General features: G+C 44.1%; 1 protein-coding gene across 1 annotated transcript in view; it reads left to right on the forward strand.

Moving 5' to 3' along the window:
• Positions 1–10,685: 10,685 nt before the first annotated feature.
• Positions 10,686–26,880, forward strand: part of FRMPD1 (FERM and PDZ domain containing 1) — an 83,950-nt gene continuing 67,755 nt past the window's right edge. The window contains exon 1 of the mRNA XM_020791368.3: positions 10,686–10,785. The gene's annotated coding sequence lies outside the window, so the exon portion shown is untranslated. The remainder of the gene's footprint in view (positions 10,786–26,880) is intronic.

Genomic DNA, 26,880 nt, shown 5'->3' on the forward strand with positions numbered 1-26,880 from the left:
TCCAGCATTAATAGAATACTATCTTCTGTTAAATAGGACCCGTGACTCCTTAGTGGACTACGAATTAAGGAAAAGATCATTAAAAGGTACATCCAGACCTTTTTATATGGATTTCCTGTGTGGAGACTCACAGACACTTCCTCCAAGTGTTTCAGGTCAGCCTGGGACTGGAGTGAAGTCAGAATTGCTTTGTCACGACTGTGCTCTGGGAGCTGGGCGCTCATACAAGAAATCTGAGGAAGGCTGTTGTCTGGGGAGTAACATTCACACATAGGCAATTAGTGGTAATCTATAATTCATCCTCACTCCTTCGATTGGCAGAGGTCAGAAGCACTGCAGAGACAGAATCTTGAGATTCTCTTGGGATCACAAGGTGGTGCAGCAGGGAGAATTCGCAGGCGGCCCTTCTCAGGCACAAGAAAGCAGTGCTGATCATGTTTGACACAGAGAATGGTTTCGGCACAGAGACCAGGATCCTCCTGGGCCTCTGAGGAGCAGAACACTCCACCAGAACAATAGTCCCCCACTTGCAGAATCTTCCATTTGTGGAAGTATAAACTGCAACTGAAATCCAGTTTATACTTCCATAGGCAGATATTGGATACATGCTTGTACAAAGGCTTTATAAACTGAACTGCTTACGCTGTATTTGATGCAAAAGTGGTCTACCTCAACAGGATCACAGCCAAAATCAGGAAAAGTATGAATCTGAGTATTCCAACTTCTGGAATACTGGCCATTCTGGCTTTCAGATTCTGTTTGTTGGTAGCTTCAAAAAGTAGCCTTTCTCATCTCAGGTTTCCAGTATAATCGGCACTCCTGTCGAAGCTCAGGTCACCCTATGGAATAGGGAGATGACCCAGGCAGTTGACACGATTGCGCCTAAGCGCCCTCTCTCTGCTCACCGAGCCCAGACAGCTCCTTGGTATACTTCTGAACTGCAGGCGATGAAGCGAGAGAGGAGACGGCTGGAGTGCAGGTGGAGGAAGTCCCACTGGGAGTCCGATCGAACACAACTTAGAGCCCATTATCGGGCCTATTTCATGGCAATAAAGCTGGCGAAACGGCAATATTTCTCCAGCCGTATTGCTTCCTCAGAATGTCATCCAGCAGAGCTGTTTCAGGTGGTCTGGGATCTTCTTCAACTGGGAAATCCGGTGAAGGTCCCAGACTGCTCATCACCTCACTGTGATGAGTTTGCCATTCATTTTGAGGGGGAAATCGCTCAGATTCGCAGTGGGTTGGATTCCACCGGCACTGCAAAATTGGAGGATGGGTTCAGTGTGCTGTGCTTAGGTCAAATATTAATGGATGAGTTTCAATTGTTGAGACCCGAGGATGTGGACAGCATCCTTGGATCTGTCCATTCTACCACCACTCCGCTCGACCCTAATTGGAAGATCTGCCAGGGGGGTTCGCACTTGGGTCCAGGAGGCCTCTTTGAGAGAGGGAGTGGTCCCTACCATCTTGAAAGAGGCAGTAATTCAACCACTCCTTAAAAAGCCTAACCTGGACCCAAGGCTGGTGGTTAACTACCGACCAGTGGCGAACCTCCCTTATTTGGGCAAAGTGTTGGAGCGGGTTGTGGCTGGGCAACTCCAGGCACTGCTGGATGAAACGGATTTTCTGAATCCGTTTCAATTAGGTTTCAGGCCGGGTTTTGGTACGGAGACTGCTTTGGTCGCCCTGTACGATGACCTTTGCTGAGAGAGAGACAGGGGGAGTGTGACCCTGTTGATACTCCTGGACCTCTCAGAGGCTTTCGACACCATCGACCATGTTGTCCTTTTGGATAGGCTGGCTGGGTTGGGAGTTGGGGCACTGTTTTATGGTGGTTCCACTCCTTCCTGGCTGACTGTGTCCAGAGGGTGGTGCTGGGGGACAGTTGCTCTGCCCCATGGCATTTATGTCATGGGGTTCCTCAGGGCTCAATACTGTCCCTCATGCTGTTTAACATCTACATGAAAACACTGGGAGAGGTCATCAGGAGGTTTGGGCTGAGAAGTCAGCAATATGCTGACGATACTCAGCTTTACCTCTCATTTTTCACCAATCCAGGTGAGGCGGTTTCTGTGCTGAACTCGTGTCTGGACCTGTTAATGGACTGGATGAGGATTAATAAATTGAAACTCAATCCAGACAAGACAGAAATGCTGTTAGTGGGTGCTTCGCCGGACAGGTTGGAGGGCCATTTCCCTGCCCTGAATGGGGTTACACTCCCCCTAAGGGACAGGGTCCACAGCCTGGGGGTGTTCCTCAACCTCAGTCGAACTCTGGAAGCCCAGGTGAACTCAGTGGTCAGGGGCACCTTCCTTCAGCTGCGGAAATTGTACCAGCTATGACCCTATCTGGACGAGCGGAGTCTCATGACAGTTACACATGCACTGGTAACATCTCGTATAGATTATTGCAATGCGCTCTATGTGGGGCTGCCTTTGAAGATGGTACAGCGACTGCAACTGGTCCAGAATGAAGCTGTGCAGCTGGTGAGTGGTGGGGCTGCTAGGGAACACATCAAGCCGATTCTGTTTAAGTTACATTGGCTACCAGTTGCTGCCTGGGCCCAATTCAAAGTGCTTGTTTTGACATATAAAGCCCTAAACAGCTTGGGCCCTGGATACCTGAAGGACCGCCTCCTTCCATATGAGCCTACCTGGCAGTTATGATCTAGCCAGGGGGCCCTTTTGAAAGAGCCGTCCCTCAAGGAGGTAAGAGGGAGGGCTTGTAGACAAAGGGCCTTTTTGGCAGCTGCCCCCAGACTATGAATGCCCTCCCGACTGAGATTCGTCTGGCGCTGACGTTGATGACATTTCGGCGCCAGGTCAAAACCTTCCTGTTCCAGAAGGCTTTTAATTGAAATAACATCAACTGTGGGTCCTGATGGCAATTTTTAGAGTATCTATTTTAACTGCATTTTAATCATTTTATCTATTATTGTATTTTAATTGTATTTTAATTGTTGTAAGCCACCCAGAGACCTTTGGGTAGAGTGGGCGGCATACAAGTTAAATAAATAAATAAATAAATAAATAAATAAATAAATAAATAAATAAATAAATAAATAAATAAATAAATAAATCTTCAGCAAGAGAGGATGACATTGAGAGGTGTGTTGAGGATAACAAAGGAATCCTATTAAATCCATCATTTCCCCTCAAAACTAAGCAATACCTGCATTTCAGCACTTTGTATCAAATGTAATCTCCTTTTGGGTGCCATCTGTAGAACTCTAACATGTTGTGGCTGTCAATTGAATTTCTGCCTAACCTCTGTCTTTTATTTCTTATGTTCAACTGTTCTCTATTTGGAGACAGTGAAGTACCTTTCCATGTTATTTTTTTATTAAAAAGTTTTTCAGAAATTTTGTAGTCTGAAACTTTAAATGAGAAAAGAGCTTCACAGCAAACTGTAAAAGGATTGGTAGAGGCTGGGCCAGAGAAATGAAGGAAATAAGTGGGCTATGGGCTGGAATGTTGCTCATATTGCATCCAATGTGAAGGGTGAACTCTTGAGTTAACCTGCAGCCCATATGTGAGCATTGATTGCAAATTCTGGCATAATACAGGCTGTGAATAAAACAGGTTTCCAGTATAGTTGTACCCTTAGACTAAAGATAGCTTCCAGTAGGTAGTTACAAAAAGGATTGGATAGCCAATGTCACAGTTCATGCTATCATATAGTGCAACCACCCCGGAACAATTTTCAGCCACTTTTTTCAGTACTTGCATGGTTTGCAGGATGACTCCTTCAAAATTAAGTTGCCATTCTTGGTCCCCAAGTGTCATGCAAGTCTAGGGGCTAAAGAGTATATAAGTTGGAGAAAGAAAGACAATTTAATACTTTCCCTGTAACATGGAGGGGGGGAAACAGTTCCACCTGCCCCATACACACAACCCTGTACAAATCAGGATGTGAATATAGTCACACCATGTTACAGTGTGCTATCAAAATACAATGTACTATTGTCAGATAGAAGAAAGTCTTCGCTTCACTTACAACCAGGTAGTCATTCATTCAAATATGCAGCAAAGACACAAGAGGCATTGTTAAAACTAGGAAGGGAAATTGAGCAAGATGGACTGAAAGATCCCCTGTAAACACAGCAGAACCTTTAAGTTTTCTTTCTTTCTTTCTTTCTTTCTTTCTTTCTTTCTTTCTTTCTTTCTTTCTTTCTTTCTTTCTTTCTTTCTTTCTTTCTTTCTTTCTCCCTCCCTCCCTCCCCCCCTTCCATTGCAATTTGAAATTGATCAATAAGCAAAGCTCCCTAGGCAATGTACAGGTAAATTAAAAACATACAAACCCAAAACAAATTAACGAAGAGCAATAAAATAGCATAGGGTCACACCAACTGCAAAGAGTAACATGGCAAACACCTGAAAACACTAAAACAGTTTGTAAAATAAAGGTATGTTGATAGAATCATAGAATCACAGTGTTGGAGAAGACCACAGGGGTCACTGAGTTCAGATGGCATTTTAAAAATAATAATAACACAGATCACAAATTCCTATACTGAATATTGGATACCACACCTGCAAAGGCCTTCTCACCTATTGTTTGTTTTTTGATTGGGACACATGGAAGAGAACCTCATATAATGACTTCAGAGTCTGAGTAGGTTTACGTAGGAGAAGATTATCTGCCCCATAATCTTTTTTTTTTTTTTTTTTTTTTTTTTTTTTTGGTCTTTAGGATTAAATCCAGCAGTTTCAACTGGGCCTAGAAAGAGACTTGCTACCTGCATAGGTGATGTAGTGGTTAAACTGCAGTTCTGCAGTCAAGTCTCTGCTCATGACCTGAGTTCAATCCCAATAGGTTCAGGTAGGCAGCCCAAGGTTGACTCAACCTTCCATTCTTTTGAGGTCAGTAAAATGAGAACTCAGCTTGCTGGGGGGCAAAGTGCTGCTTGTATAATTATGTTGTAAGCCCCCCAAAGGCTTGCACCTTTGGGCGATACATAAATTGAAACAACAACAGCAATAATAATATTAATATGATCATTTTGGCAATAAAAATGGTAAGGAGCCTGAAAGGTGCCTACAGTATACACTTCTAAAAGTTTGGTCCAACTTTAACTGTCATGATTTCATTCAGAATTCTGCAGGATGAAGTCACAGTGGAATCAAAGTCAACGTGAAATCAAAACTTCTATAACTGTATAGTATAAAAATGAAATCTACACACTGGGCCACTCACCCCCGTCCATGCCCAAATAAGGCCACTTAGATTGAGGAACAATCTTCACTGGGCCCTTCTTGTTGGATCTGTGGGGGAGTGGAGAACCTGTTGAATGTGTGTGGATACTGGTGCATGGAGTAAGTGGCAAAGGCCATCTGAAGTAGAAGAAAAACTGATAACATTGGGATACTCTGCTGAGATTTCATGGCTAAGAAAGAGGGAGTCTTTGAAGAGAAAGAGGGGTAGTTCTGAGAATATCATTCTAGGTAAGGTTGAAACAGAACAGTCAATGAAAAGGGGTACATCAGGTAATCCTTGCTGTCTGTTTCTACCAAAATCCTCCCCACCCCCACCCCCACCCAGGCACATGCTCTTTGGTGCTGTTGTGGCTGCATTTTACTTGCAAAGTAACTTTACCAACAAAGATGTCCTGGGCTGATGGTGCAGTTGTGGCTTCTTAAGCAGACTGTACAGTGCTTGTCTCTTTTGTTTCCCTGAGAAGCTTCAAGCAATGATTCAGTAGAAACATAAAGCATCGATGGAGGAAGACTCAGGTTGAATATAACCAAACATGAGTTAGAACCCATTTTGTGACCTGTTCCATGGTGATGAGGACAGCAAAAGCATTCTTCTCTGCTTCCTTTGCATCAGTACAGTGCTGACCACTGCAGTTGTTGCAGATGGAACTGCTATGTTCTAGATCACTGGTTCTTAACCTTGTGTTACTCAGGAAGTTTTGACTGCAACTCCCAGAAGCCTTCACCACCAACTGTGCTGGCTGGGGTTTCTGGGAGTTGCAGTTCAAAACCATCCAAGTAACAAAGGTTAAGAACCACTGTTCTAGATTGCAGAGGTGTTAGAGTTTTAAGGAAGCTCTGCTTTAACCATACAAAGCTGTACAGGCACAACAGAATTAAAACCTCCTCCTCTCCCCTTCCCTCCCTCCAATTCTTGACTCTGCCCTAGCCCTAGGACAACAAGCTTTTCTTCATCATCCCAACCTTTGGCTCCTCAGCCAGATGCCTAAGCCACTGAACTATCCAGTAACTCTTATCCTAAGGAAGGAAGGAAGGAAGGAAGGAAGGAAGGAAGGAAAGGAGAAGATGAAAGTGAACCAAGGCACCAGGTGGGTAGGAGTGGATTCAGACAATAAGCTGCAAACAAGGCTCATTTCCTCCCTTTCTCTGCTGACCCTTGTGTAGTTGGCTGAAGTGAATTAACCCAGGAAAACCCGACTTCCTGGGTGTGACTTCACAGTGTATCCATTCACATTTTTCCCCACTGGGTAACCACACCCTAACACAGACCTCCCTAGAAATGTCTGCATATCTTCCTTATTAAGCTTAGCAGGTAGAAAATCACCAGGGAAGGGATATTACTAGGAAGAGTGCATACTTTGCACATGGTAGGCCTTTATTTTCTATCTGAAGTGATTAGAGGGGAGAAGTTTTGTCTTTTTCACAACTACTCCCTTTCTCGTCGCCCCATTCCTCTTTGCCATCACCTCACTTCCTGCTCATGATCGACATGTGCCTTCCTGTAATTATTATCTTTCCAGCCCCAACCTCACATCTCCTACAGTAGAGAAGAGGACAGAGCCTAGTGAATTATGGGTGTTCATGCCTGCTTTCCCAAAGAGATGGGGTGGGCCATTGGCAGCAACAGGACGGTCCGGCCCAACATCATTGCCTTTATGGCATCAGAACTACAATCTGTACACTCCCACTACTAGCACATACATGTCAATGCATTTGACAATTTGGACTACAGTATGTTGTTTTCGGGTGTTGGGTGGCTCCACTGGATTAGCTTTTTCTTTTTGCTCCCATGCCCCTTCTCTGTATGTGCATCAGTGTGCAAGAATGCCCAAAGCTTAAAAATGTTACTTTTCCAAACCACGGCTCCCAGAATTCCCCAGACATCCAGCTACCAGTAAGCAAAGAAGAAGAAATAAAAAATGAACCTGTCAATGAAGGCATAGTTAGGAATTTTGTTTTGCTGCAGTACTGTTAACTGTACATGCAAATCTTGCACAGAAGAAACACTAAGCAAGAGGTGATCTACTTGCCCCTTTACTTTAGAGTTTGCTACTCTTCTGAATTACATGTCCCAGCATGGCTCTGGCTGGTTGTAGGACTTGGTGAGTTGTCAACCCACACAATGTAGCGTTGCCAGGCCCTGATTTATTTTCCATCCCCAGAGCTGTACTGCAGAACATCTGTGGCATCCTTGGTGACAGGGGGTCACGTAGATGAGAGGGCAGCTTCCTGTAGTGTTAATGGGTTGTGTGGTTTTGTGGTGTTTCCTCACTGCAACTCATGTATGCAGGAACACCATTTCAGATGTCATCGTGGGGAGGGAAAAATTCTTACTCAGCATGTTTCAAAGGCCAGCTTTTAGATTTTATTTTTTTTAAAAAAGGAACCACAACAGTCCTAAAATACACTGTAATTTTGCAACATAACCTTGTATTCAAGGTTGACGTGGCAAAACTGTGAGGTATTTTAAGAACAAATGTGGTGCCTCATCCTGCTACACCCCTCATCTGTAGCAAGGACAGGAGCACAGGTCAAACTGTTTCTGTAGGGCTGAGGAAATCCCTTCAACATTTTTATTGTTGTGCCCTCTGTCATATATAGTACATATTTATTTAGTTCTTTCAAATATTTCAACACCCCCTTTTCATGTTAACATTTTTGCAAGGCTGTTAATTTTTCTTTTTCCTTCTCTTGCAAAAGAAGGTGCACCTTTAGCATGCATACTACGTATAGGCCCATCCTTTTACCCATAAAAATATATATTCTGGCTACAGTCGGGCACCCACTAGCTTGTCTGTCAACCTCAATTCAATGGGACTTAATGGTAAGTGGAGACATGTAGGAGTGCACCGTCAGTACGTAACTCACACACCGTCCAAACCTTAAGGACAGGTGCAGGGCCAGCCCTGTGGCCATGAGGTAGTTGCTGCCTCAGGCCGCACATTTATTGATAGTGTGAAAAAAGTTATTTATTAAATGTTAATGTATATATTAATAATTCATTTGTACTCATGAGGAAGAGAAGTGGAAATTGTGGGATTTTCTGCTTCGCACATCACAATCATTTTGCAACTAGGCCACTTAATTTTGGGTTGGAATGAGTGCTGTTTGCCAAATTGTTTGGGAGCATCGCCCTATGAGGCCTGATGGCTAGTCAACCAAACTGCATCTACTAAAAGAGATGAACTTTCAACTGTGATGTTTTGTGGTGCATCCACGAAGCATTCCTCCCCCCCCCCCGATCCTGCTCTGCCCCTTTCCTTTCCTTGATATGATTTTATTTAGGGTCAACCATATGAATGAGCTACAAGAAGAGAATGCATGGATTAATCAGGTCCTGCTGTCACTGAAATCCATGCCGAAACTCTGCATGAATTTACACGGGGTACGTGTAGGTGTGATGTGAGTTGCACATTGCTTTCTTTGCTGCTTCTCATTGTATTTGTTTTCATCCCCTTGCTCTGTTTGCATACCAACGTCATTTTAACATCTCATGGTATCGTTTTAACAACTATTGTAAGCCACCATAATTTGTTCCCAAAAGGTAATTTTAAAATCCTCCAAACAAAATTTGAATAATAAATAACTGCTAGGATGGATGGGATGAGTTTTCATCTACTTTCTCTAGATTTTCTATTCAGATAAAGGGTCTGAAACTCTTCCCAAGATGAGGCTGAGAAAGACTGAGCCTCACCACCTTGAAATTAGAGACCGAAACTTTTGTGTCATTAAACCCCCTTGGAAATTTTCGCTCAGTTGTGTGATAAAAATAAAAACAACCAGGTGCACATAAAGTCTGTGATCCTAGCTGAAGCCTCCCAGGAATAAGGTGAGCGGGAATATTATTCTGTGCTTCCATGATCCCAGCTGTTGGCAATCCTATCACAATTTCCAAGAGAGATAAGGTGTTCAAGGAATAGTTTATCACTGTGCCACACACCTCAGTGAATCCCACAATCGTGACAGAGATTGAGTCCAAGAATCTATACGTACTTGAGACCACACTGGCTCTCAAGAGGGCAATATGGCCCACCACTCTCCTAACCCTCCAAACAAATGTTATTATTTTGTGCCAGTGTGGTGCTGTGTGGAAGTCAGAGACCCCAGCTTCTGTGGTGCTGCACACTCCCTGGGTATTGCAACACAATGTGGTTTTGTAGGTAGTGCAACTCCCCAGCCTTGTCATGCCCCTTCAAAACCTTTGTCAAAGGTTCATGCTCCTTGTATGCTATTTTGTGCCTTAAACTCTTAGTGTTAAGCCCACTTCCCAAGTGCAAAAATTACCTTAAGGAGGGGGTGTGGGATTGTCTTTTATTACCAGGCCCCTTTTTGTAGTGACCCACTGGACCATGCCACTTATCTTTGTAGGGGCACTATGCACAGATGTGACAGAAAAATCTTATACCAGAGTGGATGAGCTGCAAATACAGCGGCTTGTTGTCACCACATACCTAGGAACATTCTAAAACATTTGCTCTTCAGGTGGCTGTGCTGGGGCAAAATAGTGTGTTGGGAGATCTTATGCCAAGTTTACCTTCACTTCACAGGGTCTTATGTCGTTTCCCTTTCACTTCATATATTAAGTGTCCACTTTGATCAGTTTTTTTAATAGTTCATTTAGTATTTTCTAGTTTCCTTCAGGACAGTTGCAATGTAACTTGTTTCACTTAGTATTTATTCATTTATTCAATTTGTATCCTACTCCCATTAGTGTCACAGTACTACTCTAGTATACATTTATAATCACCTTACCAACAAAAGTCCACATAGTCAAAGCTATGGTTTTTCCTGTAGTGATGTATGGAAGTGAGAGCTGGACCATAAAAAAGGCTGACCTCCGAAGAATTTATACTTTTGATTGTGGTGCTCAAGGAGACTCTTGAGAGTCCCCTGGACTACAAGGAGAACAAACCTATCCATTCTGAAGGAAATCAACCCTGAGTGCTCACTGGAAGGTCAGATCCTGAAGCTGAGGGTCCCATACTTTGGCCATCTCATGAGAAGAGAAGACTCCCTGGAAAAGACCCTGATGTTGGGAAAGTGTGAAGGCAAGAGGAGAAGGGGATGACAGAGGACGAGATAGATGAACAGTGTCATCGAAGCGACCAACATGAATTTGATCCAACTCTAGGAGGCAGTGGAAGACAGGAGGGCCTGGCATGCTCTGATCCATGGGGTCACGAAGAGTCAGACACGACTAAATAACAACAACAACTAATAATTATAACTAGTATTATTTATTAGTATTATACAATTGTGATATCGCTGTTAACAATACTGCACGGAAAAAAGCGACTTCCAGGTAGGTTTTGAACCCTGGTCCCTCGCGTTGCAAGGGGCACGAAGCGCCGGCGAAAGGGCGGAGGAGATGCTCAAAGTGCCCAAAGAGGGGGCGGAGTTTTGCAGACAGGCGCGGGGCGTTTCGGCCCGAAATTTAGCTCCGCCCCCGCACCCCGCCACGCCCCGTCTGAGCGCCGCCAGCACCTGCCCTGTGCTGAGAGTCCGGCACAAGCTTCCGAGACTCCAGATTGCCTGCAGTGGTTGCGCGAAAGCCAGGGGAGCACTTCAGGTACCGTAATTTCGCGAGCAAGCGGGCACGCACGAAGAGAAAGTTCCTGGCAGGACTTAATCCTCGGAGACGGCACTTTTGGGGGGAACTTGCAGGGGGATTTTGGGGGAGTTTTTCCTCTCCTGTCCAAAGTCTCGTTTCCAAGGCTTGGGCAGAACAGCGCGCGCCTGGGTGGCGGAAGACCCTTGGCTTACAAAGGCGCAGTTAGCATCACGTAGGCAGAGGTTCGCCTTCAGGATCAAACGGGATCGCTCTTTCCGACCGATCCTGGATACTTTTCCCCCGAAGTAAGGACTCCTTTCGCTGAGGAAGGCGGGGGGGGGGGCTTCATTCTAGGTCAGTGTGCCTGGGATTGCATCCGGACCCTACTTACTTGGAAGTCAGGTTCTCCACTCGGCTTCTCCTTGGAAGTAACTCCTTAGGGGGGCAGGCTTTTCAGCCTTCTCCACGCACCCTCGGGGAACCCCATCGCCCAGCCTTGATCTCCGCTTATCTTCTTCCCCTAGAGCTCTGGTTTCTGTGTAATAACAGATGGGGGGAGATCGGACTTTTCCTGCTGACTCTCCGGGGCTCGGTGGATTGTAGCCCAACGCGCTGGGGTGGATGCTCCGGGAGCCAGATTCTGGTGTGTCACCTCCGAGGGGGGGTTAGTGGCGGGGATCGGGGAATTTTGTCTTTTCTGGAGCGAGAGGTCTGGCTGGTAACAGCTGGATGAGAGGGGACGGGGGTGTCCCTCTGCGCTCCCTCCCTCGCCCCGGCCTCGACGTCCATTGTTTGCGGGTTCAAACGAGCAGAACGTTTCTGGCGCGAAAGTTCTCTGATCCGACCACTCCCTACTTGAAGTCACTTTTCTCGGATGAAGCTGCGCCGCTCTCGGAAAGCGCCACCGCGATCCCCGAAGCGTGCTTAGTCAGGGATATAAATCCGATCTGCAAGGCTTTACTTGTTCTTCTTTGCCAGATGGGCATAGGTGGAGGCTGATTCCAAAGTGGTTTTCTCTCGTGGTGTGATCGCGATCCTCTGCAAAACCGGGTGCACATCGGTCCCTGGGAGGCAACCCCAACGACATTCAACGGGTTTTACTTCTAAGTAAGCGAGCACAGGATTGAAACTTTAGTTACTTGGTGGCGTGTTGATACAAATCTGGGCTCGCCACTCAGTCCCCCTGGACTGAGACTACAGATAATATATTTGTGCCTATTTAACCGGAGAGTAAACTTCGTTGCACTTAACGGAGCTTGCTTCTGGATTCTCTAGACCAGTGGTTCACAACCTTAGGGCCTCCAGATATTCCTGGACTAAAAATCCCAGAAATCCTGGCCAGCACAGCTAGTGGTGAAGGCTTCTGAGAATTTTAGTCCAAGAACATCTATAAAATCTAGGTGGGGGACCACTGCTCTAGACCAGTGGTTCTTAACCTTTTTGATAGAAACGCCCCCTTGAGCCATTGAGGAAGTTATCATCGCCCCCCTCCCTGCGGTGATGATATCTTATTTATTTATTTATTTATTTATTTATTTATTTATTTATTTATTTATTTATTTAAGATGCTTAAATCCAATGACCCCTGAAAACAAAATTAAATTCCAAGAAAATGAAATGCCCCCCAAAAAGTAACATTTAATGATTTAGTTGCAAGTGAATTTTAAGACGCAAAAAGAAATATAAAAAGGGCATAAAAACAAATGCAGGAACTAAAAATTTCAAGACAAAAATCTGAAACTAAATTAAAATTGGAGGAAAATATATATTCATGCACACTGTAAAAAGGCTGCAGCCATCTTCACAGGCTGGCTTGCTCCAGCGCCCCCCTACCGCCCCCCTTCTGCTCCAGCACCCCCACGCCGCCCCTTTTCGTTCTACCACCCCCCTGAAAAATGAAAACGCCCCCTGGGGGCATTATCGCCCACGTTACGAACCACTGCTCTAGACCATTGCTGCATGTGCTGCATGTTTTTCCCCCATTTTGCCTAAAAGACTTGCAGTCTTACAAGAAAATTGACACAGTTGTTGACAGCCTAAATGTCCAAAACCAGAGCAAAAACCTCACAGTTCAGCACAGCGTCTTGGATCCAGTCTATATGGATTTCTCTGCACTACAACTCCCACCGACCTTAACTGTTGTAGAAGACGATGAGAGATAATGAGGATTATAGTCTGACATTTGAGAACCAGATGTGTTCTAAATTTTTTTGATGATAAATCAGAATGTGGGAAGTTTTCTATGAGCTACATCTCTCCCTCAATGCATTGCGGAATAGCACAATGGTTAAAATCTGGCTGTGGAGCCAGAGGTTGGGAGTTCGATTCCCTACTGTGCCTCCTTGACAGAGGCTGAACATGATGATCCCTTCCAGCTCTGCAGCTCTAAAATTATTATATATTATATATTCATTTTTCTCCAGTTAAACAGAGGTTGTATGACTCTGCCTTAATTTTCCTGGTATAATAACCTCTGGACTGGCAGGCTACAGAAATAAAATCTGTGTGCCTCCTGAATGTACTTGGTTGTTTGCCTGCCTCTCAGCTGGGAGCAAATGCATAAAATATTTAAAAGCTAATGATTTTTGTTTTCTCAAAGAAGCACCGGTCAAGCCCTGCTTGTTTTTCTTTTGTTTTAAGTTCAGATGTTTAGTAAAAGCAGGATTAAACATCCTGCCTATTCGGTATTCAAGGAGAGAGACACCCAGGCAGCTTTTATACCATGGGGTGTTGGGCATGTCTCTTCGATTGGGGTTTTACAGTTGGCCCTGCCATGAGGCAGACTGGGCCATTCTGCAAGGCTGGTATAGTAAAAGGATAGGAAAGTTGTTTCGTTTGTTAGTCCTGTATTTTTACTTCCAGGGAGCTGGGGAGGTGTTTATGATTCATCAAGCATCACAACCAAACAAACAGGCGCTTGCTGGCTTTGTATATAGTGCACCTTAATAGAAAGGGGGAAGGGGAGGATTTTCAGTTGAATGTCTTGTGGAAGTTTTATATCAGTTCTAGACTTGCCTCCTATTACGTGTCCGCTGGGATTCAGCTTTAAAAGTACCCCCATTTTAAGATGGGCCACTTATTTATTTTGATTAGCCTGGCTCCCATTTTTCTAAGGACAACCTGACATGAAAATTCGGCATGTGAAACGGCTTCCAGCACCAATATATAGTGATGTGGAAACGTCTCCTGTGCTGTCCTCCTCAATTGTCTATGCATTAGTCAGCTGTTGGAAGTGCTGGAATGGAGCTCGGGAAAAATATATATATAAATAAATAAGCAGCAGCTTGGCCCCTTCTCATACCTTGATCGTTTGTCTTGAAAAAGAAATAAACAGAAGTTTAAAGTGATTCTTCTCAGGCCTGTTTTTTGGATCATGGTGATGGAAATAATAAATGCAGTAGCATTCATGAAGGAGATTACGGGGAAGGGGGGGCATGCTTATTTTCTTGCAGAAGAGACCCCATCTGGCACTCCAGAGATTCTAATGGCTGCGCGTATTGGCCTAATGAAGGCTTATAGTGGAACCAAATGCAGCAGATCCAAATGTCCCTGGAGGAATCAGAATCTTTCTACATTGAGGAATTAAGGCACAAGAGACTGGCATTTTCTTTGGCACCAGAGGAAATTGAGCAGACAGCTGGTCTGATCCCAGGCAGGGTTCGTCCAGAGTTTGGAAATGTTACTTTTTTGGACTACAAGTCCCAGAATCCCCACAGCCTTTGGGAGGTACGGGATTTGTAGCCTACAATAATTTCCCAAGCTTCGGACTTCAGTCAGAAATAAGTCCCACCAAGTGCAGTGGAGGCTTATGTTCAAGTAAGTATGCATGGTATTGTAACAATCATAAGTTAAAACTGCTACTTCAGAGACTTGAGTAATTTACTGTGCTTTCCTCCCCATCTTCCTCAGAGCCACTTCCTGCCATCCACCTGACCCTATAAATATTTGCGAAGGCTTTCACGGCCGGGATCTAATGGTTGTTGTGGGTTTTTTCGGGCTCTTTGGCCGTGTTCTGAAGGTTGTTCTTCCTAACGTTTCGCCAGTCTCTGTGGCCGGCATCTTCAGAGGACTGCAGTCTGTGAGCAGAGTGCAGTCCTCTGAAGATGCCGGCCACAGAGACTGGTGAAACGTTAGAAAGAACAACCTTCAGAACACGGCCAAAGAGCCCGAAAAAACCCACAACAACCTATAAATGTTCTTTGCTCAGTAAGTATAGCAGCAAGCACTAATTAATGTAACAGTAGTGCTGGGAAAATTAACCTTTGGGAAAAAGAGGTATGATGATACACCACAATTATCCCTAAATAAACAGTGGTAGCATGATGCTGTGGGATCCAGGGCATCATCCTACTATTGCTAATCTGCAGATAGCCTGAACATGCTATTCCATATTGTTGTTCCCGGTTCTGGTCTTACTTTCCTGAGAGAGCTGTCTCATTGTGCCTATTGGTAGGTCCAGTCTTCAGTACTGGGTGATCAAATGGCAAAGTATTAACCATGGCTGTAGGAACCAACTCTTGTTGTCCAGAGCTCTTAACCTTATTTGTCACAGTAGTAAAGTCAAGGCGGAGGGGACTGAATTTAAGGCCTAAATGTGATCAGTAGTCTGAACTAGACGACCTAATTCCTACCTGATCCCAACTACTGTATACTTGAAACCCATTCAATTCACTATTGATTCTCTAATCAGCAGCTGATTGATTGGGTCTACTGCTATCTGCTTTTAGGCCATATTTTCCAGGTGCTGTGCTCCAGGGAAAGAGCAATTCCTGCATGCCTAAGTTGCAAAATAAAACTAGCATGCCTCAGACCAGCAATGAGGCTTTATAGATACAGAAGTCATGTCTCCCAATGGCACACAAGGACATTGGTGGATGTGTTCCCCTGATATCACACCGATGAGAAGTTTAGTGCACCACATCTGTACATAGGTTGAATTATATTAATCCTATAACTGCTGAGCTTTCAACTATAATTCAAAGTGTTGATTATTACCTTTAAGGCCATAAGTAGCAGCTTAGAGATAGTCCCTATCACCTTCCTTATCATCCTGCCTGTTCCTTAAAATCAGAAGAACTACTATTCTGCACCACATCTAGGATGAAATGTTGTGAGGTGGTTATTCCTGTGTGTAGAAGCAGAGCTCCTTTCATTGGCCAAAAAGGCCTGGTTGTCATAGCCGGAGCTTTTCACATCTCTGTATTTGCAAAATTAGCTTTGCTGTTTTTCCTGATTGGTTTTCAGGAAGTCAACGTGAGCTTCATTTGCGAGTCTGATGGCTCAGGCATGGACTTTCACAGAATCCCATTCTTAATAGGCTGAAGTACAGTATTGGATTACAAGTGAATGCTAGGGTAGAGGTATTACTGAATGAAATAAAGCAAGAGCCTGCTCAGAGGCTTTTGTAAGGGGGTGGCTTGTATTCTCTTTGTATGAGGAAATGGATTGTAGGCCACAGAAGCTATCCCTGAAAATGAATGTGTTGGCCTTAAAGGTGCCATGCAGCTTCATTTCAGTTTAAGTTTGCCCTCCTCAAAATCTGTGTCCAGACAATGGAACACTTTCCTCCGTTGTGGACACGTGGCTTACTCGTACAACCTCACCATTACTGTGCTGGCAGATGAAAAACATTTCATTCCAGCATATTTTTGTGGTCTTTGGATGTGGCAGACCATGTTCTTACATTTGGTTTGCAATAACTGACAAGTTCCCTTGGATGACTGTTTGATACTGCTTTTATGAAATTATAATTTGCAATTGTTTGCTCTGTATAGCACTTTCATTTATTTGGCACTAGAAGGCTGTGATATCCCTATGTTAATAAATAAGCAGTGCAAAGCTGTTGACTTGGGTGCTGTTGAGGGATGGCTGTGCTTCCTTGAAAGATCACCATTAAAATAAATCATCCCTATATGAATCAGCATGGTTGTGATCCACACAGAGGGGCCCATAGCTCAAGGGTGGAGAACACACTTTATGTGCAGAGGTTCTTGGGGTTGATGCCTGGTGTCTCCAGAAAGGTCCGGAAATCCCACCTGGATCTCTAGAGAGCTGCTGCCAGTTAGCGTTGATAATGCTGGGCTAGACAAGGCATTGGTGCACATCATCGTAAAGCACCTTCCTTTGAAAAAATAATGTTCCAAGTGCTGATGTTAAGTGTGTTCTGAGGGTGTGTCTTTAAGATGTGCTAAGAGGCCGGGTGAGTAGCGGACCTGATTTGGACATGTATCTTAGAACACTTCCCGGAACCTTCTGCAAAGTGTGAGATTCTGGAGGAAGCACACAGCAGTTTCTGGGTAGGCCAGATCTGTGGGGAATCAGCTTCCTCGAAACAGAATACTGGAAAAGTGAAGCAAAACACTTTCATGCTCTTAATAGTGGCTACTCATTTATATATTATACCCTGTGTTTAATCCAGTGAGATCAAAGGGCCATATGTAACACTCCTTCTGTCCCATTTTGCCCTCACCACGACCCTGTGAGGTAGGTCAGGCTGAGAGTTATTGACTGACCCAAGTCATCCAGTGAGTCCCATGACCCCATGGGACTAGACCCTAGAACTTCGAAGTCTAATTGCCTCTCTCTCTCTCTCTCTTTCTCTCTCTCTCTCTCTCTCTGTGTGTGTGTGTGTGTGTGCGTGTGTCTCCTTTAGTGACTTGTCCACTAAATGGGTGGGGCATAAGTTTAAACAAATAAACAAAAATAACAATAAATTTCTCCAATTAGCTCAGGGCAATAGCTCCCTAACGGTTCTTGGATTACAACTCACAGAAATCCTGGCCCAGCTAGTGGTAAAAACATCTGGGAATTTTAGTCCAAGAACATCTGGGGGCCCAAGGTTTGGAACCACTGTGTTAGATGTTGCCCCTGTATTCAGTGCAACCAGAAGCTACTATGTTTGGGTATGTATATGCTCACTTCACTGGAAGTGATGTAAAGGATTGATCTTTGTGATTATGTGACCCCTGCATGCTGCTGACTTCTATAGACCTTTTGGGTCCCATTGTTCTGCAGTTCACCCTCATACCTTATGTACTTTAGCTACCTATAGTGGGCTAGTTGATGGAAAAAGGAGAAAGCAGACTTTTCCGCCATAGGTATTGATCTATCCTCAGCTGACTGTTTTTCTTCGGGTACGCTTTTTTTTTAAATCCCAAAAAGTTGCAATGTGGGAATGTAGGCAAAAGAGAGCCAAGGTCACAGGCACTAATGTTAGTGTGGTTAAATTGTTCTTTGTGGCTTACCTCTTATTGACTTGGATTTTCAGAGCAAATTTAAGTTCCTGTATGTGGCACAATATGTTCCGCAGATCAGAAACTTGGATAAACCTATAAGCCTGTTTTCAGATTTACCACCACCCTATTATAAAGTATAATATAAGTCTTGATGTACTGATAAATCAATTAAAGCTTTATTTTTCAAACAAATGCCACCAATTTTAATAAGTGAGGCTATGAGTTAGAATGCATGCATTTGCAGTTTTAAACTCCCTCCTTCTCACCCCCACCCCCGCATATTTCTGAGGTAAGGTATGGAGAAACAAATAGCATAAATGATTTTTCTTCTAATATAAGGCACTGATGCTATTGCTGTTATTCAAGTGAACCTATGTCCTAAGTTACTTGAAAAAAGGGATCTCTGTTGTGGTTTTGATCATATGCAACTTTACCTAAACTTCATTCGGGTTAAACGTCTGGTGGCAATTTGCTGAAATTGTGGGGTAAACCGCAGAAGCCTGTGCTGTAGGGTCAGAAGACCAAGCAGTCGTAAGATCGAATCCACGCGACGGAGTGAGAGCCCGTTGCTTGTCCCAGCTCCCGCCAACCTAGCGGTTCGAAAGCATGCAAATGCGAGTAGATAAATAGGTACCATCTCAGTGGGAAGGTAAACAGCGTTCCGTGTCTAAATCACACTGGCCATGTGACCACGGAAAGATTGTCTTCGGACAAACGCTGGCTTTATGGCTTGAAGAGCGGGATGAGCGCCGCCCCCTAGAGTCGGACACGACTGGACAAAAATTGTCAAGGGGAACCTTTACCTTTACCTAATTCACATCTTACACTTAAACTATAGTACAAGGTTTATCCAGATTTAAATACCAAAATATGCATGCAGTTTTGACCCTTCTCAAATAAACACCAGCAAAAAGTGGCACCTACAGTTGCTGATTTTTTCTTTCTTTCTGTGCTTTCTATCCTGCTGTGCTTTCTATCAGATCTGATGGCCTTAATGCACTGCAATTATTCCTGATGTAATTTCCTCCCACTTGCTCTGGTTTCTCCCTGCTTGCCTTTCAGATTGCCAGTAGCTATTTTCAATGTTTCTTTGCAGAGATCTGAGTGGGGGGGGGGAAGGGATCAGGTACACAATGAGTATTCTCTGCTGGCCAGCTAATTCATCCAAGGAAAACATATGTAAATACTTCAAGCAGTCGAATCTTTCTGCTTGGCATGTTACATTTTTGGATCGTGGTTCCCAGAATCCTACACCCAGCTTGACCACTTTATGTTGCTGACAGCTGTCGTTCAGGAAGTAACTCTTTCAAGCTCTGAAAATCATCCACAGTGGTTTGTTTCAGCAGCGGTACCTGCAACTGAATCTTACAAGTTTGTCTGTCTTTGTTCATGTCAAAAGTGCCACAGTACAATGAATAAATATGCAGATAATTTTTCGCCAGTAACAGGCACCATCAAGAACATTTGGGGCAGCTAGGATCAAGTGCCCCCTAGTACCTGTTGAGGTGCATCGAGTACAGTGACATAGATATGAAGTTGCCTGTTCTTCTCTGCAGTTGCAGCATCAGTACAAAAATGTTCTCAGGTTCATTTTGGTTCTGCTGACTCCACTCTGTAGCTGATTCAATGACTGCCAAGGATCCCACTTGTCTGTGGGAGCGGGGCTAAAATATCCAGAAGCAACTGATGTTGGTTTTGATTCTTCCAACTTGGCATCCTACAAATGTCATGGTCAGTGATTAAGAATGCCGGCATTTTTGTCATCGAGAGCAACTTGAAGGAGACCTGTGGTGAAAGGGTACTGTAATATTCCCTGTGATTGTGCTGGGAATTGAAGGCTGATAGGAAAGCATTCTAAGAGAATATGCAAGTTCCGTTATTAAAACTGAGCATTTCTCGGACAGAATCTATACTGCACAAGACCCATGCTGTTTAATCAGCACAGGCATTATGTATTGCTGGTGTTGCCCTGAGAACATGGGGGTCAGAGGGACAAACAGTGTCTTAGGTTATCCTTACTTTGCAAAAGCAATGCATGATTAAAATGGCTCCTTTGATTGAGGGGGAAAATGACAGCTGTGGAGCCCTAATCCAGAAAAAAAGAACCCAGTCATGATCAAGGCCCAATGCTACATTCCTTCAAAAACAAAAATGTACATCTACCTGCACACCTGCTGGTGTGAACAAGAGATATGCAAATGGGCTGGGGTTTTGCCATCTCCATTTGCGAGCAGTCTATATTGTGGAAAAGCAAGAGGAAAACAACCTGGGTATCAGACAAAATCCAAACAAACAAACAAACAAGACAAAAACATGTGGCACCTTAAATTTTATTATATTTTAGTGTAACCTTTTGTGGACATGTCCACTTCATCAGACATATTGAAACAGAACGAAACAGCAGACATATTACATTTGGTAATACTGTATTTGGCTAGACAGATGCGCTAGTACATTGTATCTCTTTTTAATGTATGCAACCTGACAGTCGTCGTGATGTTGTTTTTTGAGGAGAGAGAGCCCTACAGCACCTAAAACTAACCTGCAGCAAGGACCTAATCTTGTGGATGTGGCGTCAGTAGCCAATGTATGTGTGTTTTGAGGGAGAGAGCATGAAAAACTAAAAGTGTATTTTCAAGCATTTTAATGATTGCTGTGGAATTTTCCCATTTCACTGAATGTATAAAACGGCCATTTCCAAAGCAAGAGATCCTTTTTCTTGTTTCTCTCTCTTCATACCCTCCCCAGATGTCCCTCCCCCACTTGCTTTATCCTACACACTGGCCCATAGCCTTCCTTCTGATTCGGACTGATTCTTCCTGTCAGGCTGCAGTTGGTGACTGCCTGAGGAGGCATTTTACCCACCCTGTTTCATACTGCCTGCATGCTTGCTTGTCCCAAAATGAAGTCCTTCACTACTACTCCTCTCTGGTGAGAAGGTGAGGAAATGAGCGATAATTTCACTAGTGTGATGTGCACAATACTTCTTGCCAGAGGCAGAAAAGCCTGCTTAGAGGTGTTCATACCTCGTGTGTTGAAAGGCACCACACTTTTCTGGTCTCCAGCACCCTGCAAATGAGCTTGCTTCATTTTGTGATTGGGCCTCGGACACTTAAAAACAAAAGGACTTTCTTTGGATTCTAATTGCTCAGCCACAAAGTTCAGAGTGATTCTGAGAGCTGATGAGTTCCAGATAGTCATTAGAAGAGGGCATGTTTAAGTGCTAAAAGGTAATTATAATAGCAGGAGCTTTTCTCACCACCTGTATCTTACACTTTAGCCTGTTTGGTGATTTGTCTTCTCAATGTAAACATCAGCTTCATTTGCAAGTATAACTATTCAGTCACAAAGGTTTGCTTGAATTACCACCTGGAACAGTAAGAGATTTCAACTTCTTAATACAGGCTGCCCCTGAACTCCAGTTTGGTTCTGATTTGTCCCTTATTGCTTAGAGCTGTGCATCAACCATAAACTGTAGCTTCAGACCCCTCCTTGAGCAGAGGAGGTAAATTCGGCCCCCACCATTGGCAGGTAGGAGAATTTACGATTATTTGGCATTTGTACTGACAGAGTGCTGAAATTTAGTGCTGGGCTTGTGACTATTACTATGGGAATAGATACTCTGGAAACTGGAGGATAATGAAGTCAAAAAGTGAAACAGTCCTATCTTAGGAATTATATTCAGAAATAATGCAGGAGGAAAGATGCTTAACTTACTTATAGAAAGCTGTAGGGCTGACTTCTAGGCATGCAATGAAGATTTGCTGAAAGCCATTATAGAGACGCCATGTGAGGCTGGCCTTCTCGAAAGCTGGAGAGCAAGTACAACAACCACACTCTGGATAACAATAAGGAAGGGAGTGATCCTGGGAGCACCCGGCTGTATACATGTAGATACTTAGAAAAGAGGTTTTGGGGGAAGGGAAGAGAAGATGCTTGGATCTACTTGGCTAAACTTTATTTTGGCTTTCCTTGAAAAACACTCGCAACTACTAGCTTATGTGGCTTGTTAGACACGTTGATGCTCAGTTTCCAACAGTGAGGAGCCTTCAGACCGGCAAGGCCTGCTCTGAGCACCAGGAGTGTGGCTTCCGGCCTTTGCTTGGTCTTTAGTGTAACATCTCCTTCTTCCTACCTTGTAAGGGGCAGCAGAGACCCTGGTGTGAAAAACACCCACCTGTCGGGAGGTGAGTACAGCCCTCTGTGTCGCGGATGGGGAAACTTCTACTAGTTCCAGCAGGCTACCTGACTACGCAGGAGTGCAGTCTGTGGAAAAGAGAGAATTCTTGCCAAGTTTGAGATGGATTGCTTGGGACAACAATCCCTTTGTGTTCTGCTTCATTGTCTGCCCACTCTTGAATTCTCCCCCTCCATTTTCATTTGCTGGGGATTGTGCATTGTGTTGAGAAGCCTTACAAAATGCTTACAGGAATTTGCACTGTACAATATTTAGCAAGAGTCTTGAATACCAGTGGGTCGGGGAAGCTAGGAGACGAATATTATGGGTTGGGCACATGATAGCTCTCCAGGAATCTACTGGGGAGGTGCCCTTGAAATACTTACCAGTATTACATATTGCTGAATTTTTATAAACTTCCAAACGTGTTTCCTACCCACCCGGCTCCAGTGCCATTCATAATTTTAAACAAAATAATGAAGCGTCTTGACTTCTTTTAGAAATAGCCAAGTTTGAAGTTTATTTGCTTGTTTGGAGAGATTTGTTTCTGTATATAGTCACTCGCCTTGCTCCTATGCCTATATCAGCTATTTAACAGAAAAATATAGCTAAAGAAGAGTTTCTACCACTTTGTTTATATGAGAAAACGCTTCACCTCTTGATTTTCTGTTTTTAATTTAATGTTATTTATTTAGTATGTTGACTAATAAAATTTATACAGATAGCAAAATGGGATTTTAAAAATATGCAATCTGTTAAGCTGCTGTGTACGGGAAAACAGCCAGAAAAGGATGACAAGCTGGTTTCAGGCTAGACTTATTCTTTCTGGTGGCTGTCTATTTGGACACACAATCTATTGTCTGGATCTAAATCTGCCAGATACATCCAGAACATGGATGTTTTCCCCCATTGAGTGAAAGTTGGGGGCAGGGGGAATGTAGGCAGTGTTTAGAAATGTGGAGTTGTCTGATAAAACTGGTTCCACGTTGTATTTCTGTCAGCTGTTATTGCTGTGCATCTGTGCTGGATTACTTTCTGATCTACCCCTGTGGTAGCCAACATTCTTCTGAAGGGATGACTTTTAATCAAATATTATTTCATTACACATTTGATATCCAGATGGACGCTACACTTGGCAAAACTGTCATTTCCATGCCACTGTAGAAGATACAGGGCCGCCTCTGCCATTAAGTGGGACATGAGTGGCTTAAGTTGATCCATGTGCTTTTGCGCTATTGTCACCCTCAAATGCTGGCCATGCTGGCCGGCGCTGAAGGGGGCTGAAGTACCACAAGACCTGGATCCTCATAGGCTCTCCGCCCCTTGCTAAGCAACAGAAAGCCTCAGGTAGCAGGCAGTACAGTACTGTTAATGACTGGGAATGAATGCGGTGAGTTTTATCCATTTAGCAGCTCCTTCTGATGGAAAGGGGTTCTGTGGGTGATACAGAAAAGGGACAGTACCTCCACCCACCCAAACCATCAAACCCAGAGGGTTGAGGCCATGGTGGGACACATTTTGAGGGGTGCCAAGGCTGCGTGCAGAGGAGAGGAGGTGACGTCTCACCGGGTCGGCCAAAGTCCAGTCATGGAGCAATGTCTTAATCACAAGAGGAAGCTTCTGGATCCCATGCCTTTGCCACCAAAAGGTTTGGGCCATCTTTTAGAGGAAGTATCACTGTTGAACAAGGATCTCTCAGCGTGCTCGTACAGCAAATGGGAGGCATGCACCGGGGAGAAAGTGATGCTTGTCATACTTATGAGTTGCTCTGAATCAAGGGACATGGCTCTTGTCTTTTAAGCTCTGATCTACTGAGGCATCATTCCTTGTGGTTCTGATGTTTGGGCCAAGAGTGCTGTTACTTATGGAGCCAAAATGGTAGCGCCCATCGTATGCAAGAGGAGATTAGCAACAGGCATGGGAGAATCCCAGCACGGGCAGAAATACAACACGAATACAAGAAAGGTGGTGGCCGGGAAACCTGGTGGGGCTGCAAAATTGCCGACGGTGAAAAGCTGACTTGGGGTTATTCCAGATGGAGCATTTGTTCTCTTTAATGGACCAAGTTCTGCACCAAAGTTACTGGTGTTTTTCCAGCCACTCTTTGTACAATATTCTTTTGTTTCATTTAGTGCTGTCACTTTTTCTGTTTTCTTATAGAGGAGGAAAGTGTTTTCTTAAAGGCAAGTTTGGAGCAAATCCCAGTAAATCCTGCACTCCTTTACAACCAAGCCAAAAAAAAAAAAAAAGTGGGGGAGGGGAGTGTTTGCTTTGACAGGAATAGTCCTTACTATATTGGGGAAAAGAAATAGAAAATGAGAGGGATGGTGGAGGGACTGGAATCCTGAAGAGCGCCCCCATGTTACTACATCTTGTTACAGGTCCCAGTTCTTTTATTGTCCTTTGTAATAAGAATCCATGAATGTGGTGAGGATATGTATGTATGTAAATGTATGCACTTGTAAGAGCCCTGTAGTGCAGTAGTTAAACTGCAGTACTGCACTCAAGCCTCTGCTCTCAACCTGAGTTTGACCCTGATGGATTCAGGGTATCAGCTCAAGGCTGAATCAGTCTTCCAGGTCTGGTAAAATGAGTATCTAGCTTGGGAAGAGGGGTGGGAGGGTTCCTTGCATAATTATGCAGTAAACCGCCCAGAGAGTGCTCTAGCACTCTAAGTTGAAACAGTAACAACATAATAGCAATACACCAAATTATCACCCTATCATCTTTAACACTGACCTGATTTTGATTCTTTTCTGAGCACCTTGAACTTTCCCAAATAGCCTGATAGTTGTACTGGTACAGAGAGAGCTTGATGTGTTTCAGTTGATTCCGTGAGCAAAACATTATTTGTGAGAACTCTGGATCCATGCCTGTATGCATGTGATACATAGGCCTCTGTGTGTGTGTGTGTGTGTGTGTGTGTGTGTGTGTGTGTGTTTTAAAAAAGGAGTGACTCAGAATTGTGCCATATGCAAAACACAACTTCCATGACATGAATCCTGCAGCCTCCATGAGATACACAAGTTAACCAAACTAATATGTTTCCCCTTATTTTTCCTGCAATATTACTGTTCTTTATCTGAATCTGTTTCTGCTAGTTATGGAGGAGGAAAAGGAGGTATAAGAAAACTCTAAGCTTTGACCATTAGGAATCTTCTTCAGCAAAGTTCCTTATTTCTAAGATTTCAGAAAGCACAGGTTCACATGTGTTCAGCTTCATCTTTTCAGTACAACCACAAGGGCTAGAAGCTTGATTTTAAAACTCAGTTTCCCAGGAAGTTGAATTTGACAGCCGGTGCCATATTGTGCAGTTTTTTGTGGTCTCACGAAATTGTGGCTGACACAGAACTTCGGTAGAGATGGGCATGAACTGAACCACAAACCTGAAAATCTGAGGAATCAGGCTGGTTCACGAATCAGTTTGCAGTTTAGTTTGGGGATCCTGTTTTGCTGAAGCAACACGAAGCATCAAACTTTTTTCCTCTTGGCATTTCGTTTTGCTTCAGCAAAACAGATGCCTGCCTGCCCCCTTCCCACTGCCCCATAAGCTTCCAACCTGGTCCTGCCACCTCCTCCTCTGTTGCCTCCTTGTCTGCCACTGCTACCATCCTCAGAGACAGCAAGCCTGCCTTTCCTTCCAGGAGCTGGGCCTGCTTACCTCTGTGCATGCACTCCACTGCCCAGCTCGTAGATGGGCACATGCACAGAGGCAGGAAGGAGGCCCACCTCCTGGGAGGGAAGCCGCCCTGTGTCCCTGAGTTATGAAGGTGACCAGGGCAGTGGGAAAGGGTTGGACAGGTGAACGGACATTTCCCACTCCCCCAATAAAACTGAAAAAAGAACCACAAATCAGTTCATTTTTCAAAGTGTTCCTGATGGTTTATGCTTCATGGGTAGCCATGAACCATCACAAACCACCGTTTTTTCAGTTCATGCCCTCTCTAAACCCAGGCCATGCCCCAAGGTGGGTTTGACTTCTGTGGCAAGGTGAGGGGTAACGGTATAGTGAAGGAAGCTTTTAACAAGAGAGGTGACTAAGGGAAAAGATTCTGTGTGGGTTCCTCTATATTGCATTTGTTTTCTTATCGAGTCCTGCTGCTGCCTGAGGGACTGACGTCTTTTTCACACTTCACCTCAGTGTATTTTTAGAACCAAAAACCCTTTAAAAGGCAACCTATCGATTCCTTCCATCTCAGCCCTCACGTACTAGCTTTTCCGTCTGAGAACCACACTCTGTTGTTCTCCTGTAACATGACCTCGGTGTCAATATTCCTATTATCTCCAGTGCTTGTGTTCTGAAATAAAACAGGTCCCTATGGGGCCTTTCACCACAACCAAACTCTGCCAAGCCCAGCTACATTTTAGCTTTCCAGAAAGAATATGGTCAATGACAACAGTCTGGTGCCTGCCTTGCAATGATTAAGTAAATTTGGTCTTCCCATGTTCCAGTTGAATGAGTATGACAGCAATGGGGTAGTTTTTGAGCCCTGGGGCATGTGTTCTTAAAAGGGTTAGATAATCCTAAATAAGCTCAGATGGCCCTACTCCGACACAGTAAGGCAATTGCCACAGACAACAATTTTGCTGTTTTGTTTTGACTTATTTACCACCCCATAGTGCTAAAGCACTCTCTGAGTCTAAGCAGTTTACAATGTAACTATGCAAACAACTCATTGCATACACACCCCATCCAGTGAG

Source organism: Pogona vitticeps, chromosome 2, assembly GCF_051106095.1.
Source record: "Pogona vitticeps strain Pit_001003342236 chromosome 2, PviZW2.1, whole genome shotgun sequence".
In the NCBI taxonomy this organism is placed as follows: Eukaryota; Metazoa; Chordata; class Lepidosauria; order Squamata; family Agamidae; genus Pogona; species Pogona vitticeps.